The 17,094-nt window shown below is 46.9% G+C and overlaps 1 pseudogene; it reads left to right on the top strand.

Annotated features, from left to right (window-relative positions):
* The first annotated feature begins 12,948 nt into the window (after window positions 1-12,948).
* Window positions 12,949-13,927, top strand: LOC117716425 (small ribosomal subunit protein uS17-like; annotated as a pseudogene).
* The last annotated feature ends 3,167 nt before the right edge of the window (window positions 13,928-17,094 follow it).

The raw sequence follows: 17,094 nt of genomic DNA, 5'->3' as shown, positions 1-17,094 counted from the left end.
TATGAATTCCAATGCCAGTTCCTGAACTGTACAGGCCCCTGTGGTCATTTAACTAGGTTGTAACCATGGGGGCCAAGGGCAGTATAGTGTGCTTCAACTACCTATTTACTAAGGGCAGGTTAAGCACAAGTCTTTGCTCTGGAAATCTGCTGGCAGATGAAACCCCATTCCCAGGCCTGCCTGTGCACAGAGTTTAGGAAACGCCTCAGTACCAAGAGAATACATAGAACCCCACTATGTTGCAGCTAGTACCTGTGCCTGACTGCGGGAATCTTGAGCCACGAGTAGCCCTCAATAGGCAGTCTGTGGTGGTATGGCTGAAGAGCCTACCCTAGTGTTGTGTTGTATTGGCTGGCTATGTGCTCGGGCTACGGCAAAGTTTGGTAGCAATGGTAGCCACAGTTATAACTTAAGAATCAGGTCAGTTCAGCTGTGGTTGGTGAATGGGTCTGTGGTTGGGCAGCATCCCATAGTGCCTGACCACAGCATGGTAACTATGGGGAAGTATGCAATCCTACTCCAGCCACAGAGAGATGCTTGAGAAGACAGACTGTGGTTGCTAGGTTCTTTCCAGGTTCTTTCTCAGCAACACACCAACAGTTAAGTATACATGGGAAAAATCTGCATAGACTACCCGGTAGCACTGAAACAAGTTGTGCTCTAGTGACAGACTCCCTATAAATCAGGACTGAGGCATCAACAAGGCAGTGTAGACAGGGTGACTATAGACAGCTTAGAAATTCAGGAAAAAACACGCACAGACAAAGCCAGATGAAGAACAGTGGAGTGAAGACCTAATAGATACCTGCCACTTCAGTGTGCCTATGACCCCAGGATGAGCTTGAAGAAAACAATGACCTTACCTCATAAATTTCAGAAACGCCTGAGAGAACAGCCAGCAAACGAAGCGTGAGCGAGCATTTAGAGCAGCTGTGTGAGCAGCTGTGTGAGCGAGCATTTAGAGAGCTCAGTGAGTTGAGGAGAAGACAACACAAATCTTCGAATACTCAACCTAACCACATATCATTGGCTCACGGAACATCCTCTACAATAGATCAGGAGAGAGCAACACAGGATCCAGCTCTCTGTACATAGCAAGAGAAAAGGCCTGTGGTGAAAACCGCAGGTGGCTCACATAGGTTGCAGTGCAGAGGCTGAGCTTAAAACAGCAAAGGAAGGTGGCAAAGAGGGCTTGCCACTGGGTATGAGACAAGGAAGCTATGCATACAAAAGGAGGAACAGGGTTCTGGGCGGTGATGGTGAGCCAGCTCCCCTCCGCCCTGAAGCCCTCAGGCACTGTTATTTTTTCATATACACTCTTGTTTTTAAGTTTATTTGCATTTGATGTAAATGTTTTGCCTATGTACACATGTGCACCGTGTGTGTGCCAGGCACCCACAGAGGAAGTTGGGTCCTCTGGAACTGGAGTTACAGATGATTGTGAGCTGCCATGTGGGTGCTGGGTCCTCTGCAAGAGCAACAAGTGTTCTTAGTCACCAAGCCATCTCCCCTGCTTTCATATATTCTTGCTTCTAATGCAATCAATTCTAACAGACCAAGTTGTAAATCACTTCCATCGGAGGCCTCCGTAGACAAGGAGCTAAAGCTGGGGTAATCAGAACAGACTGCAGAGACGTTAGTGACTGTGGTAGAGTGAATTCCCGGCCGTGGTACAGCTCTACAAGCTCATCCTGAAAATTGGAGACCGAGGAAAGCAGACCATACTTAACAGCCAGACAGACACCTGCAAGGTCAGCCCAGGGCTCACAGCTGCAGTCAGTCAAGGTCAGCAGCTAGCACAGCACAGAAGCAGGGATATCAACCAACCCAAGCTGGGCAGGCAGTGCACAAGCGGCATCTGCCTGGCAGAGCCATGGCAAACAGACATAGAGCAGGACCCGCCATAGACTTGGCCCACGAGAGCCCAGAGAACTAGCCGATCTCTTAGCAATGACCTCAGCCTTGTCCAGGTTCTGCAGTAGCCCCATGGCTACTTCTTTAAACAAAGAAGTTTAAAGCCTTTCCTCTCTTGAAAACCCCCTCTAAGTCCCCCCCCCCTTTCCTCAGCTCTTCTTGATAAACCTTACTTCCACTTTGTACCCCCGTGAGTGTCTGCATCTTTATACTGATGTGAGACAATGAACTCAGAACCAATGCTCAGGTCAAACCTTTAGGGATCGTGAGTATTTGGGTCATGAACTCAAGGCTATGGACAGTCCTAATGGACTCAAACTCTGCAACCATAGTTCATAAAAACAATTCTTGAGATTTTAGAAACCGAAACAGGATCAGTTGTGGTTTTTTATGACAACGCAGCACTCCAGACAAAGGTGAGACATGGTGGAGCGTGGCTGTAATCCCAAGTACTCTGGAGGCTGAAGCAGGAGAATTGTGAGTTTGAGGTCAGCTGGGAAAAAGCAATACCTGGTCTCAAAACACAAACACTCAGAAATCAGTAATAAAAATTGGGGGAATAACACCAAATACATGAAAATGACTTACTTTCAAATGGTCAATCAAGGAAGAAATGAAGAAAGGGATGGAAAGTGTTTTTAAACAAAAATGGAGACATAACATACTAAATGTATGAAGCACAGACAGAACAGTGTTGATGGAAGTTACAGCCGTACACGCCTTGTGATGGAGTGACAGGTCAGTGAGATCTTTCTACTTTAGGTTTAGACAAGGTAGCAAGCATAACGATTCATTCCTGTAACTCCAGCAGCGGGGTTGGGGTCAGGGGTTGGGGTGGGGGTCAGGGGTGGGGGTCAGGGGGTGGGGGTCGGGGGTCAGGGGGTGGGGGTCAGGGGTGGGAGTCAGGGGGTGGGGGTCAGGGGGTAGGGGTTAGGTGGTGGGGGTTAGGTGGTAGGGGTCAGGGGGTGGGGGTCAGGGGGTGGGGGTGTGGAGCAGTATCTGTGAACGCTGGACCAGACTGGACCATGAAGCAAGAACTTGTCTTGGGCCAAGAACAAGAAAGAATGAGGGGACGAGGTCGGGGACAGATAAAGGAAATACAGATCAAAAGGGAAATACGTAAAATTGAGACAAGAATATACAATACTGATGAAGCAGAGTTAGTTCTTTGGAAAGATAAAATGGGACACCTGCTTTGCTAGACTAACTACTAAAAAGATGCTTGGGAGATGAAAGGGGTGAAGGGAAAAGAAAGCTCAGGAGGTAAAATGTATGAGAGCGGAATCCAGCTCCAGGAATCCACATAAAAAAAAAAAAAAAAAAAAAAAAAAAGCCAGGCATTGTCAGGCTGTGGAGGTGAACACCTTTAATCCCAGCACTTGGGAAGCAAAGGCAGATAAATCTCTGTGAGTTTGAGGCCAGCCTGGTCTACAGAGCAAGTTCTAGGACAGCCAGGGCTACATAGTGAGACCCTGTCTCGAAAAACAAAAACAAATAAGATAAAAACCAATAAAAACAAAAATGTCAGAGAGAGAGATCAATGGTTAGGAGCACTTGCCATTCTTACAAGAAGCCCAGGTCTGTTCCCATCACCCACGCGGCAGCTCACAACCAACCACAGGCACGTACATGTACATACACATAAAGGCAGGGAAAATGCCCATATGCATAAAATGGAAATAAATAAGTCTAAAAAAAAATAATAGCTTTTAAAGTGAAACCAGAGACATTCAACTGATGAGAGAGAGAGAGAGAGAGAGAGAGAGAGAGAGAGAGAGAGAGAGGATTATTAAAGCTAGATAGTCATGAACAGCTTATACCAATGGGCTGGAGAGATGGCTCAATGGTTAAGAGCACTGGCTGCTCTTCCAGAGGTCCTGAGTTCAATTCCCAGCAACCACATGGTGGCTCACAACCATCTGTAATGGGATCTGATGCCCTCTTCTGGTGTGTCTGAAGACAGCTATAGTGTACTTGAATATATAAAATAAATAAATAATCTTTAAAAATAAAAAAAGAAAAAGATGGAGAAATTCCTAGACATACACTCCTCCCTCAGACAGAATCATAATGAACTAGAAAACCTGAGGGGGGGGGGAAAAACAAGAAACAATATTGAAATTGTACTAAGTAGTAATTAAAAGACTTCCATCAAAGAAAAAAAAAAAGCTTCACTGATGAATTCTACCAAACAGCTAAGGAGGAACAAATACTGTTATTTTATTTTTTGGTTTTTCGAGACAGGGTTTCTCTGTGTAGCCTTGGCTGTCCTGGAGCTCACTCTGTAGACCAGGCTGGCCTCGAATTCACAGAGATCCACCTGCCTCTGCCTCCTCAGTGCTGTAATTAAAGGTGTGTACCACCACCGACCAGTTCATCAATTCTTAAGTGAGTCCAAACAACAGGTTGTCACTGAGGTTGTGATGTAGCTACCTTCTCATGGCAGCTTGTGTCATCCTCAAGCGAAGCTGACCCATCTTGGGCTTTTCCCTTTTGCTTCAGCTGGCCTCACAGGATCCCTACACACTATGAGCAAGGCACAAGGTCTGGTCTGCTTCATGAAGCTTGCTTGTGCTCAGTCCTGGAGCACACATCTTTTGTGACTGACAATGGGATGTTGCTAGGCTTGTCTGATAGGACTCAGCATGTACTGGGCAGTTGTAGTCACAAAGTCCCTTTTGATCCTGTGATTGGACATTCTTCACTAGGTTCTCATTAGCAGGTTCAGTAGTTAGCACTGCAGATTTACACAGATTTAAAGCCTTGAAAAACAGTAAGAAACGGGCTTTGAGTAGTGCACCTGCTCATTTACTTACCAAGGAAAGACCAGCAATTCCAGGATTAGGGGGAGATGGCCAAAGCCTGGGGAGAAGTCTATAGATGGACTTACGGAGGTGGGTATGAACTTGGAAGTCTCCCAATCACATTAGCTCCTGTAAAATGACATCTATCATTGACAACAAAATAGACACATGTCCAGTGACTAAGCCCACACACTTCTGGAAGCCTCTGTCATTGGCCACCCACGCTGGTTCCATAGCAACAGGATTGAAGTGTCTATCAAAGTAGAGAGGAGACAGGCTGCTTGTGGGACAACAGCATACAATCTATAGAAAAAGACTTACAGGTCTATCATCATGGTCCTGCCTTGACAGTGTATGTTCTACTGCCACAGAGTCCATATAATAATATCACCACAATCCAGAAAAACAGCTGTGCAGCACAGGAAGAAGAGCAGTGGGGCCATGGTTATGACACTCACCGATGGTAGCACAAAGCACCATCTAGAATCTACTGGTTGAATGAGCACTGGACCAATCTACCGAGGACACGCCTACAGTACCAGATCAAAAGCACATGCCATCAGCATGAGGAACATCTTCCAGGACATAATACATGCTTTGAATCAAAGTCCCAAATATAGTACTATGCCCTCAAGAAAAGGACACATGGGGCCCGAAGATCAGGAAGTGGACTGAGAGCCCTGCTTACCTTCATGCCCACGGCTCCCCTTTCTCCTTTCTGTCTGACTCTGAGCTCACAGGGTTCTAGAGACAGAAAATCCTAGATTCCCGATGACCAGAAGGAGAAGTGCTTGGCATTTTGGCAGGGTACCTTGTTGGGAGCCAACTTTTAGCAGAAAGCAGCTATCAGCTTTGCAGCCATCTTGAGCCATATACCCTGACATGAGACTTGGATTACAATAGCCTACAACAGCTGAGCACACTCTGATAATCTTGGTTTAGATACCTTGAGATTAAAGGTGTGTGAGATTAAAGGTGTGTGAGATTGAAAGTGTGTGACTTAAAGGTGTGACTTAGAGATCAGATTTAGAGACAAGACCTAAGGGCATGACTTAAAGGCATGACCTAAAGGCACGGCTTAGAAGTGAGACATATAAAAGGCAAGAGGCAGACAGGAGAGTTCAGAACAATTAGGACAGAACAACTTAGAGAACAATTTGGAGTAACAGAGATTCAGACACTAGGAGTAGGAGTAGGCATTAGACACTCGGAGGAGTACAAGATCGAGTACAGCCAGGAACTAGGAGTACAACTAGGAACTAGGAACTCAAGACTTGGTACTTGGACTAGGAAGAGAGACTGAAGAATAAACGGGATTGAATCACACTGTCTGGTCTCCATTCTTCGAGTCTGTCCTCACTCTCTCTCTTGCTGAACCCCGACCCGAAGACCAGAGCGGCAGCTTGGGCCGGGATACAGTGGCCGCCAAGCACGGAGTGGAGAGGGCTGCAACATTTTAGGCCGCCCAAAGTGGGGCAGCCTAGGCCCCAACAGCACCTGGCCCTGGTCATTAGGAGGTGGTGGGCTTCTGTTACACAGTGAGAGCAAGAGGGATATGCAGGGCATCCCTGAGTGGCAGTCTCCCATGTCATATAAAGCGGCATAACGGCCTGATGAGCGTGGTCCATCACATGAGTATGGAGATGCCCTGGGATCAACTGAAGGTCTAAAGCAGATTTTGCCGTCTGAGAGTAGCACATCAGAGACAAGAGTGTCGGCAGGCGACTGCAGAGATGGCCTGGCCACCACTAAGAGTAATAAATACGTCTGAGGCTGAGATGGCTGCCCAGACTTAGATTATGTGTTGAAGGAAGGGACTACAATCTTCCACCTACACCTCTGAAGTGGTGGGAGAACGGGGTAAAAGACCAACTGGAAATTGAGGTGTGGGTGTTGGCTACCCTTCTCAGGAGGCAGAGGGGTAAAGTGAACGCAAATGATTTCTATCATGAGCCCTCCTGCAACCCCCAAATCCGTGATCTATGAGAGGAGTCAGGTAACTAAGATGCCCCTCAGGTGTGACCTTTGATACAGAGAAAGGGAAAATTTGGCAAGGCATGTTCTTAATAATGGTTCGCTGTGAGAGATGATGGTGTTGGAGAAGATTCAGCCCTGGAATTCCTGGAATTTGGGAAAAGCTTCAAACAAGCAATGAAAGCATGTCTCCCAGCTTGGAGTGTGGGAGCTACGGGCTGACAGGACAGGTCTGAGTGCTGTGGACATACAAGCTGAGGGACACAACCACACATCCACCCTCAGACTACATAACCTGAGGCAGTGGGAGGGGTATCAGTCCCTGATGAATTGGCTTATCTGAGCCTTTAGAGATACATCATCACCAGTGGAGGTTCCCATAGGTACCACAAGCTGGAGGACTATGGTGACAAGCACTACTGAGAGAGCTAGGTATGAGGAGAGCAATGGATGATGCCCAGTTGACTGGTCTCATGGGGTTGATTGTTCACCATGGAAGAGCTCTGGGGTGTGAAATTGGAATGGCTCAGAGAGAATGACTGGGGCATTAAGTTAGTGCCTCTGATCCATGCTGCCGTACCCAACCTTGATCTATTAAAGCAACAGATGCAGATGGACAGGACAGGATCATTTCATGGTGTGTGAGGGCCTGTTCATGTTTGGTTTAAGATCTCTTTAGTGGAAACTTCTGTGATCACCTGATACTTGCTCAGGGCAACAGGCTTTCAGTTTGCATAATGCCACTATTTGTTACAGGATGAATGGCAGTTCAGGGATATACATACATCAGGGATATACATCAGTGTCCTGCTCATCTGTAGAAAATGGCATAAGACCAACCTTTGCTTGTTTTGCAGGCTTGGAAACCCATTAGAGAGGAGTGTGCCTGTGGGCATGACCGTGGCCCATTAGTTCCAAAAGGGTACAAGAACCAGAAGTATTCTTGGGGACAGTGATGGTCATGTAAGGCTCACTCAATACCCACCAAGGTGATTAGGAAAAGTCTCCAACAGTCTTGGTCTGTAAACTCTCAAGAGTAAACAGGAATCTTGTGTAAGTGATGTCAGATGCTCCCGGAAGCACAGACTGTTACGAATCCCTGTGCTAGGGACTGGGTCACGTCCCTAGAAGTTGTTGTCCACAGAGAGCATGTAGGTCTTGGTTGGCTGTGTTCTGGAGCTATGAATGATAAAGGCATAGAACATGCTTTGGTTTGGGGACTTAGAAAAAGAAAGCTGGGACCGGGCTGATATTGTTTCTTCCCCACCTGTTAAGCTCCTGCAGGTCCGAGATGAGCTACAAAGGGTGCTGAAGAGAATTAAGGTGGAGTCTTCCTCAGTCTGTGTGCTCGGTGACGGAAGCACTAGGTAGGATGTGCCAGCTAGTGTAATATTGGTGTCTTAGTTAGGGTTTTATTGCTGTGAACAGACACCATGACCAAGGCAACTCTTATAAAGACATTTAATTAGGGCTGGCTCACAGGTTCAGAGGTTCAGTCCATTATCATCAAGGCAGGAACATGGCAGCATCTAGGAAGGTCTGGTGCAAGAGGAGCTGAGAGTTCTACATCTTCATCTTAAGGCTGCTAGTGGAAGACTCTCGCTTCCAGGCAGCTAGATTGAGGGTATTTAAGCCCACACCCACAGCGACACACCCACTCCAACAAGGCCACATCTCCTAATAATGCCACTCCCTGGGCCAACCATATACAAACCATCACAATTGGCACATGTAGTTATGGACTGAACCAACTTTCTGATTGGACATAAGGCCCACTCCTTGGGAGGGAGGGGAGAATTCACATTCAATATTGGGAACTTGCACAAAGCATGTGACCAGGGGAGTCATAGTCCAGTGGAGATGCACCTGCTATTGCTTTGTTAAATGATGTACCAGCTAAGGTGCTTCTTTGTATTTGTGTTTACAGTCATGGGCTATTCATATAGTCCGTGTCTGTTTTGATTTTTCTATTTCCCATTTCCCGTCCTTTTCCTGCAGTGTTTTGTAAGCAGAAAGAATGCCCCTGAGATTTGCCAACGGTCATGTTCTGGAGACAGAAGGATTAATGAGAGAGCACCAGAGTTTGGTACCTCACTCTCATAAGAGAATAGGCACTCCTTCCAGGGTGCAGGCCACCTTCCAGAAGAGAAGTGTCATGTGGGACTATCCTTTAAATTGCCACCATCCTTGGGGGTTGCCACCATCCTTGTGGGTTCGGCTGTGCCTCCTTTAAAAGGACATCCCAGGGGAGCTTGCTCCCTCATAGAAGGAAGGGTCTGGAAGGTCTCGATACTCTCATCTGACTATCCAGCCACTCCAAACCTGTTGTCGAAATTCTGCCCTAAATGCACTTGGCCTCAAGGAAGGGCTAGAGGTTTACAGGTGAGAAGACCTAGGGAGGGAGGCACCATCTATCTGGCTCTGGGGAAGTCTTTGTCAATTCTGGGTGCAGACCTTCTAGTGTGGCTGCATTAAGGCCACCCATACTCTTATTCAGAACCCCTCCCCCATTGCTCTGTGTGTATCTGGGAGGAGGTAGGAGACTAGTAAATGGGGGGTGATGGTGGTGAAAGGGATGGAGAGGGAGGTGGAAGAGAGAGGGGGAGGAGACAGGTAACGGAAGGAAGAGGGAGGAAGGGAAGGAGGAGCGGGAGGGAAGGGAACAAGTAAGAGCAGAGTAACATGACACTTATATAAAACCCAAAACTTCACATTAACTTTATTTATTTATTTATTTATTTATTTATTTATTTATTTATTTGAGACAGGGTTTCTCTGTGTGGCCCTGGTTGTCCTGGAACTCACTCTGTAGACCAGGCTGGCCTCGAACTCAGAAATCCACCTGTCTCTGCCTCCCAAGTGCTGGGATTAAAGGTGTGCACCACCACGGCCCAGCTCACCTTAACTTTAAAAAGTAAAAAATGTGATCAGATTCACTGTCCACAAATACATTTAATGATTTTGACCTTCTAAATGATCACACGTTTTTTAAAACAGTATATTTTCTTTTCTTTCTTTCTTTTTTTAAAATTTATTTATTTTATGTATATGAGCACACTGTAGCTGTCTTCAGACACACCAGAAGAGGTCATCAGATCTCATTACAGATGGTTGTGAGCTACCATATGGTTGCTGGGAATTGAACTCAGGACCTCTGGAAGATCAGTCAGTGCTCTTAACCACTGAGCCATCTCTCTAGCCCCTGTGGTCGCACATTTTTACAGACCACAGTAAATGACTACAGTGGACCCAAATGTCCTCAGCCAATTTCCAAGTTTGATGGGGCACGGACGAATGCACCATTTACTAACATGTTGGCTGTTGCATGGAGGACTTGAGAAAGATATTTTTATCCTGTTTAGGCAGACTCTGCTCAGCATAGTGTTGAAACCTGTCAAATACCTTTTTTAGCTTTCCCTGAAATAGTCCCAGCTTTTTACTGAACTCCTGCTGTGAGAACATTGCCAGGATAGGTTTTTCATAGTCTCGGCTATGTATTAAGCCAATTAGCAATGTAGCACAGAGGATTTCCTGTCTTTTCTCAAGGTCAAACATGCCATGATAACAACGTCTGCCCTCAGTCACCCTCCATGTCACCCACTTCTCCCTGAGTCTTTGGTTCATAGCTGAGAGTGTTGACAAGGCCAAGGTGACAGTGACTATTGACTGACAGCCTAAAGCTCAAAGATCCTTTTCCTATGCTAATGGCAGAATCCAGTGGCAGAACATTAAAAGGCTCCCCTTAAACCCAGTCATCCCCTTGTGATTGGGATTATGATAGAAAAGGCTGCAGTTGGACTCCAGCTCTGCCGCCACCACCTCCAAGGACAGCATCAGCTCAGGCAGCGGGAGAAACACGCAAGCCAGTGAGGTCTGGAGTTAAAGTCCCTGGGAAAGGTTCCTGTCCCAGTGAGCTGCTGGCCTGCCCGTCCTGGGAAGCAGGAGAGGCTGACAGTGGACAGGTAAGAACCACCCGTCTGCTCTCCATGGGTTTTAGTTGAAGCCACTGTGGCATGGGAGAGCTGATGCGAGCGAGCGTGTGTGCGTGCTCATGCGTGTGTGCATGATGGTGTAACTGACCTTTGCTCTTCCTGAGTTCTTCTCCCTGCCCCTTACCCACCCCCCCACACACACATACCTTTGCCCCATCACTAGAGAAAGGAGAGAAGGGAGAGAGACTGATAAGAGATCTCTCAATCTAATGTCTTTTTTTTTTTAAAGATGTATTTACTTATTTTATGTATATGAGTACAGTGTAACTATTTTCAGACACACCAGATGAGGGCATCGGATCCCATTACAGATGGCTGTGAGCCACCATGTGGTTGCTGGGAATTGAACTCAGGACCTCTAGAAGAGCAGTCAGTGCTCTTAACCACTGAGCCATCTCACCAGCCTTCAATCTAATTTCTTTCTTCTTGTTTTTTTTTTTTTTTTTCTTCGCTTATAGCCCGTGGTCTTTGGTAATTTGTGGGTTCTTTTTCCCATCCTTTATCCTCTCCACCCTTTGTTTCACCCCCTACCACTAGATAGGAGAGAAAAGGATAGAGGGGGAGGGAGGGAGGGAAAGAGAAAGAAAGAGAGAGAGAGAGAGAGAGAGAGAGAGAGAGAGAGAGAGAGAGAGATCATTGAATCTGTAACTTCTTTCTTCCTGTTTCTTCTTCGAGCACAACCAACCAACCAACCACCTCACCTACTGGGGCTCTAGCCTCTATGTACCCTCTGAAAAATTCCCAGAATTCCAAATGCCGAACTGTCACAGAAACTATCTGCAGCTGACAAAACCATGCTCTTCTTAGTCAGCAAAGCAGCCCATATCCCCACACTTGAGATTAACATGAAAACATATCTATAATATTTCTTTTTTTTTTTTAAGAAACCAAATTTCCAGAATTTTCACTACACGTGCAGTGTGTAGAAGAACATAGCAGAAAGTATGGTGAAGCCCAGTGGCCAGCCACACTGCTGACCATGCCTCTTTGTGTTCTCTTCTAGTTTGTCATTATACATCTCTCTCCCTCTCTTGTTGCCTCTTCTCCCTCTCCACTGTCTTACCTGATCCTGTTTCACCCCAGAGTACTCAGCCTATCTCAGAACTGGAATGTGAGAGCAGTGCTGCCATCTGTGGCCAGTGGTCTTTTGGGGAAGAGGGACGGTGTGAGAAGTCCCAGGCAAGCATAAGGTCCTGGGCACGTCAGTCAGAGCCTGAATGCCCACCCTGACCTTTCCTCTAAACGCCATTCTCAGAGTCGAGGGCAGGACTGGCTGTTCTGAATGGATGCTCAAAGCCCCTGAAAGCAGCCCAAGTCTACCTGGTAAGCAGCAGTCCTCAAGCATGCTTGTCTAGTAGTCTCTCTCTCTCTCTCTCTCTCTCTCTCTCTCTCTCTCTCTCTCTCCTTCCCTTCCTCTCTTTCTTTCTTTCTTTCTTTCTTTCTTCTTAGCCACCCATACCTTTTGTGTAGTCAGGGGGCACAGTAAGGACCAGACATCATGCTACCATTGTGTGTTTTCTAATGGGAACATGTGTGTGGTCAGGGCTTCCACAAGACTGGGCAGGATGTTAGGACAAGGACAGGATGCTTGGGATGAGTGTGGCAGACGCAGGATGCTACGGAGCACACCTGTACCACCAGTGGGGTAGTGGCAGGATGTCTTTAATACATGAGAGATAAAGGTCAACCTGGGCTATAGGAGAATCTGTCAAAAAAAAAAAAAAAAAAAAAAAGGTAGACACTTATCTGTGAGTCAGGGAGGCAAGGTGGTCTGGGTCTGGTGAGGACTCTGCTCCTGGTTTACATCTCCTCTCATTTATCAGGGAAGAGGTTAACAGAGAGACAGCCAGCTCACAAGCATCTCTTCTTGTAAAGTCCCTCAGCCTATCATGGGGACCCATCCTTGTGACCTAATTACCTCCCAAGAACCTTCATCTCCCAACAGGGTCGTAATAAGGATTAAGGCTTCGGGACATGACGGAAGGTGTCCTCGGTGGCAGGGTTGTTGACTGAGTGAATTGAAGCAAGGGTTTTTCAAGCTGATGGAAGCCTGGGCAAAGCACAAGGAGACAGGAGCAGCCTCTGCAGCTGGGGAAAGAAAAGCAGCTCAACATTGTGGGGACGTGAGGGCACCTGCCAAGGCTTGTGAGAGTGGAGGCTAGAGGGACCTGTGTGTCTCAAATTGCCCCACTGAGAGGCCAACTGTTTTAGCTTCAGACTCCATTTTAGAGAACCTGATCTACTTTTCTCAGGCTGCCGGGAAGATGGCAGACATTCAAATGGAGCATGCTTACCAAAAGCAGCCTACAATTTTTCAAAACAAGAGACATGTTTTGCTGGGAGAAACTGAAAGGGTTAAAAATTTTCAGAAACTCCTAACAGGCTGAGCAGAACCAAGAGTGCAGGTCAACTTGGTCGTGAGCTCTGTGTTTCCGGAACTTGGCTGACCACAAGATAGATGGTTGATTACGAATAGGCTCTTTGAGAATAGCCTGTACAAAATATTCCCCACAACTGTTCCTTGGACCCTGTCACAAACTGAATAATGGGCTGGGACTTTCCACAGGTGCTCTCCAATAACCCTCCTTCACTCCTCCTGGGTTGTGGTTCTCCCCCCCCCCCCCAGGTTGTGGTTTTTTTTCCTTGTGGTTTTTGCCTTTAAATTTTCTCTGCCTCCAAAGCCCAGGGTCAGACCCCATTGCCCCTGCATGGGTTACAGGTCTTGACCTCAGCATGCTGATCGAAATATACCTCTTGCTGATTGCATCGAGTTCGGTGTCTTGTGAGTTATTGGATGGCTGTGAATTCCTGAGACTTGGGTGAGATCCTCCCTTTGTGGGGCTCTTACAAAACCAGCAAGGAAAAACTCCCTTGGTACTACAAAAACATCGGTCTAGGTTTCAAGCCTCCCAAAGAGGCCATCGAGGCCACACAGACAAGAAATTCCCCTTCACCGGAAATGTCTCTGTCCGAGGTCAGATCCTGTCTGGTGTCATGACAAAGATGAAGATGCAGAGGACCATTGTCATCCGCCAGGACTATCTCCATTACATCCAAAAATACAATGGCTGTGAGAAGTGTCACAAGAACATGTCTGCGCACCTGTCCCCCTGTTTCAGGGATGTACAGATTGGCGACATTGTCACTGTTGGAGAGTGCAGGCCCCTGAGCAAGAGGGTTCAATTCAATGTGCTCAAGGCCACCAAGGCTGTTGGCACTAAGAAGCAGTTTCAGAAGTTCTAAGGGGACTCTGGCCAATGCCCTAGAACAAATAAAGTTATTTTCCAACTTGAGAGAGAGACAGAGACAGAGACAGAGACAGAGACAGAGAGAGAGAGAGAGAGAGAGAGAGAGAGAGAGAGAGAGAGAGAGAGAGAGAACTTGACCTAAGGTTGAACTCAAGTAAACTAACAGGTACCTAGCACCAGTGTCCAGGCTAGGCCACAACAAGACCTGTATCTAACACCAATCTCTAGGTTATTCCTCCAACAAATCTGCACCTCCAGGTTATAAGTCTGCCCCTGCCTAACAACCACCAACCAGGAGGAAAACAAAAGTTAAGTTTATGGTTTGGCTCCCAGCACCAGCCAATTATGTTAAGGGCCACAACAGCCCCCCAATTAGATGCTTGCCAGACTAGGAACACTTGCCCCTCACTTGTCATTTCCTATAAAACCTTGTTCTGATGAGTTCTGGGGCTTTTCTCCACCAGAACCGTCCTGTGGGTCGGCAGTGAGTTAGGCCCAAGCTTGAGTTTGTGAATAAAGACCCTTGTGTGATTGCATCGGATCGGCTCCTGATTGGTTTTCCAGGGTTCACAAACCCTTCCTGGTACTACACCACAAACTCATCAGTCAATGGAATCCTGAGTCTTTCCTATTTAAAGAATCAATGTTCACAGGGGAGACTATGGAATCAATCCTTTGTCAGTAACCAGAAAGTCCACATGTACCCTGGTCAGTCTCAGCCCTAGATCCCCAGGTACTGGAAGGGCACATAGCAACCCAGTGTCACTGTCTCTGACTCCTGATGTTTCAGTGCCCTGCCCTAAGCCCTGCTGCTGGGGCCAGCTGCCTCCCTCCTTCACCACGTGCCCACCTAAGGACAAGCCAGGGGAGCTGGGGAAAGACAGGCTTCCAGTAGGACAAGCTCCTTAGCCTCTGCACACAGAGGTGTCCTTCTCATCTTGTTTTTTCTTGACTGGACTCTAGCCTTGTTAACTAGAAGGACAATCTTTTTTTTTTTTTCTTTTAGTTTTTTGAGACAGTGTTTCTCCATGTAGCCCTGGCTGTCCTGGAACTCACTTTGTAGACTAGGCTGGCCTTGAACACAGAGATCTGCCTGCCTCTGTTTCCTGAGAGGCTGGGATTAAAGGTGTGGGTCACCATCACCACCCAGCTAGGACAATCTTTCTCATTCCTCAGTCTTAAGTGAAACCTAATTCACATTCTGTCAGCTCCTCAGCCCTGCAGGGTTCGGAGTGCAGTGGAGAATCCTGGGAGGGAGATGCTGGGGGTAGGGTTCTGTGCTTCATCCAAAAAGTTCTCAGAAAGTGGTTCCTCTATCGGCTCAAAGGGGTGAGGGGCTATGCTTGTCTTATCAGGCACGTTCATGCCTGTCTATGCTGTGTATATGCTATTCTTTCTCAAATGCATTTCTCCCCACTATCCTCTGCTCATTCTGAGCCCCAGTTTGCCAGTGACACCCCTTCTCACACACCTTCCCTGCATTCAGAAAGCAATCTACACTGCTCAGTGCTAGACAGACCTAAAGTTCCAACACAAAAAGTGTATAGCCTGTCCCCTCTGGCTTCAGTGCTGCTGGAAATTCCTCAGGCTCACAGCCTATGGTGCTTAATTTTGTTCCCTAGTCCCTGAAACAGTAGAGGAATTCAACAAGTATCTGTGGAAGTAAGCAGAATCCAGATGAGTAGAGAGGTACCCTCAGAAATGGGGCTAGCATGAGGAAGCTTTGTTGGTTGTTGTTTTTGTTTTGTTTGTTTTTTTCTTTGGGGGGGGGGTTGTTTGGTTTTTGAACACAGGTCTTGCTGTGTGGTTCTAACACACTTTGGTAATTGCTACATATAGCCCAGGCTAGGCCTGGTACTTGCTAAATACAGCCCAGGCTAGTCTCAAACTTATAGCAATCCCTTTGCTTGTGGTTCCTGAGTACTGGGAATACAGGCATGTGCTGCCATACCCACGTGACGAGATGATTTAACACAGCGTTTTAAGAATTTGCTCTTTGGTATCATTAGGATTAGAGGCTCCTCCTCTTCCTCCCCAAACAAATTTAATGAGTAAGCTGAAGGTGACTGTTTGCATCTTAGAGGCTTGGGGGAAAGGCAGGGTTCCTTTAAACATTAAACCTTCACTGAAACATTCAGAAATCTGCCTTACAGATCATTAACTTCTTCAGGAGGATTGGACCGGGAGCCCTGGGGAATTACCTATGGGCCTCTGAGTTATGAGAAGAAGCAAAGCAGACCACCTTGGAGCCGGATAGAGATTTTATCTATCAATAGAGATGGGACTGGGTTCACACTCTAGCTACGCCAGCTGTGTGGCCTGAAGCAAGCCAATGTCTCTCGTATTCCAGATTTCCACATCACCAAGGATGGAGGCATACTGTTCCCTTTTGTAGAGATTTAAGAGAATCTTAAACCTACCTTAGTTTTGTAGCCCCACCCCCCATAGGGAGCAGCAACTCTGATGCTGCCTGTGGAAGATAAGAAGGGGGCTAGCCTGTTTTCAGGGTTTACCTTGGACATCGGAAATGAGGTAAGACAGCTAGGACCACCCAATAGCACATTTTGGGTATTAAAAAGTTTATCCCAGGGCTGGAGAGATGGCTCGGTGGTTAAGAGCACTGACTGCTTTTCCAGAGGTCCTGAATTCAATTCCCAGCAACTACATGGTGGCTCACAACCATCTGCAATGGGATCCGATGCCCTGTTCTGGTGTGTCTGAAGACAGCGACAGTGTACTCAGATACATAAAATAAATAAATCTTGTTAAAACAATTATCCTCTGCCTCCCACAAATGATTTGAGGTTTATTCTTGTTATTCACCTTTATTTTATGTATGTGCCTGCATGTGTGTCTATGCACTACTTCATTCCTGGTACCCTCAGAGCCCAGAAGGTGTTGTTTCTGGAACTGTGAGTTGCCACGATGGATGCTGGGAATTGACCTGGGTGCTCCTAACCACTGAGCCATCTCTTCTGCCCCCTGTTTAGAGGTTTTGTCACTTGGTTTGGGGGCAGGTCTCACATTTGCAAGGTTGGCCCTGTCTTTTCCTATGTTCCTGAGGATGCCCTTGAACGTGTGATCTTCCTAGTTTTGTTTTGTTTGGTTGAGACAGGGTTTCCCTGTATAGCCTTGGCTGTCCCTGAACTCAAAGAAATCTGT

The sequence above is a fragment of the Arvicanthis niloticus genome, chromosome 10 (assembly GCF_011762505.2).
Source record: "Arvicanthis niloticus isolate mArvNil1 chromosome 10, mArvNil1.pat.X, whole genome shotgun sequence".
Taxonomy (NCBI): Eukaryota; Metazoa; Chordata; class Mammalia; order Rodentia; family Muridae; genus Arvicanthis; species Arvicanthis niloticus.
Note: the sequence above shows the minus strand (reverse complement) of the source record. Positions and strands in the feature narration are given on the sequence as shown.